Raw genomic sequence first — 5,038 nt, 5'->3', positions numbered from 1 at the left:
TCATTACTGCCGATCAGGGGCCTTTGAAACGTAATGCTACCTGACAGTTAAATTCGGGTGTCTGACAGCGGCAAAAACTTGTTGAATTCCCCACAGAAGTTTTTTTTCCCCTCCTTCCTCTTCTCCCCCTTCCAAACACTCGGCCCACTCGCGATCAGTTTAAACATCCCCGGGAGGCCTCGGCGGCTCGCCACGTTTGAACACACACCCGAGGGATGCTGGACTGGGAGCCGTGCAACGACCTACAGGTCTCACCGCAGCCACCACCACTGGGAGATCCGTTAATGATCCTGAGTGTAATTTCTTCCCTCTGCTAAGGTGGGGAAAATGGAGCAATGAGAGAGAGTGAGAGGGAGAGAGAAACAGAGGTAAAGAAAAAAAGAAAGAGAGAGGGAGTGTTTTTTAGAAAGTGGAATCTTTGCCGGGCTTAATTTCCCAGGCTCAGGCGTAGTGAGAGGTGGATTTTTCTCTCTCTCCCTAAGTAACAGATCTCTTTGTCAGATCCATCCTAGCTACCCAGCATAGGCCCAGAGGCACTCTAAGAACATACGCATCACCTAGATTTGCCTTCTAGCCCACTTCTCTATCTCTCTCTCTCCAGCGATTGCTCTGTTTCCCCGCTGGCTTCTTTGTGTAGAGCAAGAAGAGAGAGCGTTTTAGAAATCAAATCTCAGTTTGTCGGCATAAACCTGGAGCAGACTTCAATTTGAATAGGTTCAGTGCTACATAATTGTTACTAACGTATGTGTGTGAGCACACATACACACACGCACGCACTCAGTTACCCACTCACACACACACACACACACACACACACACACACATACAACACATTTCCTTCTCATCTCCCTCCTACAATATGTCCCAGTGCAAACAGAAGACATGGAACATTTTAAATGAATTCTCCTGGTGAGTCTTTTCTGCTTGCCTGTGTGTGTATTTGTCCTTAGGAACAGCAGCTAATGAAATCACTTTAGATGTACAACCAAAGATAGTAACACATAATAAAGGGCAACACTACTTGTGGAATCTCTATTTTATTGACCTGGCTCTTGATAGCTCCTTGAAAATGAACTTAATAATAATAATAATAATGTATTGAATATATTTATTTATGTTATTCTCTAGACTGTTCATCCTGTCTCCTTTCTCATTCACTCAAACTCCCCTAAAGGTATAGCTCCTTCAGCTTGAGTAACTGGTGCACAAAACAAACCTCATCCTGTGTCTTCGGTGACCCGGTAATGGAGCACTGCATTGCCGCTGCTGCTCTGCTTGGCCATTTGTCAATACCAGACTGGCCAAGGGGAGAGGGAGAGGAGACTGTGAAGGAGCACAAAGGACAGAAGATGGCTGCTGCTCACCTGGGAGTTATGATGGTGTGCTGTTGAGAAGATGCACTACTGGGACACACTGGAGGAGTTTGGCGTGGACATAAACAGACGGAGAGAGAAACGAGGAGTGATGATAAAAGAGGGACATAAAAAGAAAATGGTATGGAGAGAAAAAGGGTGAGCAGAGAAGAGGAGGTAGACAGAGAGAAGGGTGTAGGACGGAAAAATAAGAGAGAGGGAAAGAGAAGAGAGAAGGAAGATAGGAGGTTGTGTTTTTTAGCAGGGAGAGAGGAGACCTGGCAGCTCCCTGCGCCCCTCTGTCCGTGACCGGTGTGTCCATCAGCCCGGTCTCCTGAGTGCCCACAGAAATCGCCGCGCCGGCAGAAAGAGAAAAACACACACCCCAGGAAAGTGCTTTTTTCGCCTCCAGACCGCCAGTGATGGATTGGGCTGGCCGTGGCACACAATGCATTTGTTCAAGAGGAGAGGAAAAAAAACAGCAAGATGTAGAAGGGAGGCAGGGAGAGAGAGAGAAGAGGGAGAAAGAAAAAGGTCTGGCAGAAAAACACTTCCACTTTACCTTTAGTTGGCACTAAAATATTTAACAGTGTGATACCTCTTCCGACATTTTCGTAGTTGAAAAGGACAAGGAGAGGATGGATAGAAGCACACACACACTCACACATACTGAGACACTAGCCAACACACCCGCATCAAATCTAACACAGATCGAGAAGCGCTGGCTACAGTTTCAATTTAGAGAGCAGTGCGTTGTGAAGCTTGGCTCATATTCCTGCTGCCAGGCCGCATCTCAGTTTAGAAATATTTGATTTGGAATGTTTTTTTCGAGTCTTATCGTGTTGGTCCTGCAGGGAGAGGACTGTTTGGCCTTGATGAGGTGCCGCGGGGCGTTCCGAACATCTCCCCACACGGCTTAAGAAATCGAGGCTGGCCCGGGCGAGGCTCCTGACTGACGGCTTGGCAGTCCTCCCGAGGACCTCAGCCGAGAAATACCTGCAAGCCCTCAAAAGCGAGTAGCGCTTCTCGCTGCATCAAATAATAACCAGCCCTTCCTCCAATAATTGTCCCAATTTCCTTTGAAGAGAGAAATCATCCTTGATGTTCACCAAACAGCTTATTTGGGGATTTCTTCTTTTCCATCTAGGTTATATTAATTAATGCATGCTTTTCTTAAATTAGCTCTCTAAGGAGCAATAACTCAAATTCATCTATTTATGTAAGTAATAGGTTGGGAGAAAGGAGGCAAAAAAAAAAAGCTAAACTGAAATAATTATGCAGTCCAACACTTTGCTTTGAGAATAAACTGTAGGAAAAAAAACCCTGATGAAATATGAATGTGTTTAGGGTGCAAAAGTTAGTTAAATATTTACAGCCTCATGTTAGTCCACAACCCCAGTTAAGATGCTAGTCAACTGCAATAATTGCTCTGCAGCAAAACTTTGCACTTAATTTATTGAAGCTCACACAAGGTTTAAAAAAAAAAAAACATATCACAATTCAATACTCCACAACAGTTTGTTGGAAATAATCAAAAATGCAATGAATAATTTTATATGAATAATCCAAGGATGAGATGTATTTGGGCTTAGTAAATCTCCATGGGGTTTAATCAAGCAGCGATTCAGGTGTGTGTGAGATTCTCTTGAGTGCCTTCCTATATTCGCTATATCACTGCAAATGGCCCTGAGGGAGACCTATCTTATATCAGGAGATTGCAGATTCTTCACGGCAAATATGTTGTTCAGCTCCACCAAAACTCTGAATTATTTCCAGGCCTGTATGTCTTTCAAAGGCTTGATTTAACTTTTAGGTTTGTGGAGGTTGATGGCGTTGAAGACGAGATCGTTGCTGTCCCAGCCCCAGCTAACCCCACCCCCACACTCCTCTCCACTATGCAGCCTTTGCTGCCTCAAATGGCCCTTTTACCGCCAAAGCATTCTTTCACTGGTTTTGAAGAGTTATTTTTGTTGATGAAAAGGATACACTTCAGGTAGCCAGTCCTTCAGGCCTGCTTGAGAGCTCCTTCCCTTGCAGGTCAGCGTTCATACATTTGTCATCAGCACCAGTACACCAGTGGTCTCATGCCTTGGCAAGGCCTTGAAGTTAAAGCGGTAAGCGCTGATAGCAGAAAGAGGAGACGCAGGCAAAAAGAGAAGCACGAGAGACTAGCCAGGAGAATGGAAGTGAGACGAGCAAGCCAGATAGATGTGCATGGCTGGCTTGCTTTAACCCACACAGAAGGGAAAGAGAGTGTAGCTAAGGTTTTAAACGGTTGACAATCCTGGGCCAACTCTGTCGATGCGTCTCTTGATTCGGAGATACAGTACAGAGGCCCGAGTTGTTAACAAGCGTGTATGCTAATGACTCAGTATTAGAACTGATCAATCTGCTCTGGATGCCGGCGATTCCCCATCACTTTGAAGTGAACTCATTGATTGGCCCAAAAGTGAAAGAATTACAGAACGCGTCAACAGTTTGAACAAGCACCCGCAAAACACACACACAAAGGGTACTTCCCTCAGTCGTGGAAAAGATGGCTGTTTAAAAATGCTATGTACAGTATGTTCGAGTCATCTCATTTGACCAGTGGAAAGTGGGGGGCAGCTACCATAGGGTTGAACGAGCAATCCTGTTTTGGGAGATCAAACGAAAGCATGATCTGCAGTCGCTGCAGCAAGGCTAGGGTTCAGGGCACTTTACAGTGCACCTTTAGCTGAAAGGTGAAGGAGGCATGCTAGTCAAGGATCCATACATTTATGGAGTAACTAGAGCAGTCCATGCAAGAAAATCTCTCTTCACGGGATACCAAATTGGCTGCCTCTATTGATTTTTCGCACTCAATTTCTCCTTGACTGGAACTTATCCATAAATTCATGGTGAATGGAGCACAGAATGAAAATGATCATTTTTCCTCAAATTAATGCACCACTTTGGAACAAATGAGGTAAGGGCAGAGCAATTATGTTGACTTTTAGTCTTGCCTTAAGCTCTCATTACATCAGTGTCCTTGGCTTTTTCATGCCATTTTAAAATTTAAACATGTTTTGTTTTCAGCAACCACAAAAATGGATGACTAGTCATTCCATGCAGATACGTATCTCATCTCAGAGCAGCACTGAAGAATATATCATCTAGTTTTAACATCATACTAAATCGGTGAAACTGGATGATAACCTAGAAGAAAATCATTTTATCATTCCCTAAGAATTATGCAAAATTATGATCAAACTATTATATTTACTTCTTGCAAAAGTAAAATAGGTACTAAGAGAGGAATAGCTAAATCATAATATAATTGGGAGTAATCAATAGATATTTGAAATACTGGTGCATTCTATGCACAAACCATATATACGAAATCCACGCGCAAACCACATATACCAAATAGTGTTATACACAACTACACACAACACTGTTCACCGGATCACAGTTAAGCATATATTACAGGATATTTATACTGCATGTACATTAATAGATCAGAAAGACAAAAATTCTGACAAAGGCCTTCATCAAAGAGCCATCATGGATTAGTATCTATCTTCACACCTTTCGCCCTAAAATACTTGATTTTCTAAATTCCTGCCATATAGCAATTACTTTCACTGTACTCTCATCTCCTGAAGCAGAGTAAGTGTGAATAGACATATACTCACTTTGAATCACTTTTTAAACATCTCATTCAG

This window comes from Sprattus sprattus (genome assembly GCF_963457725.1).
Source record: "Sprattus sprattus genome assembly, chromosome: 2".
NCBI lineage: Eukaryota > Metazoa > Chordata > Actinopteri > Clupeiformes > Clupeidae > Sprattus > Sprattus sprattus.
This window is presented reverse-complemented; position numbering follows the sequence as displayed.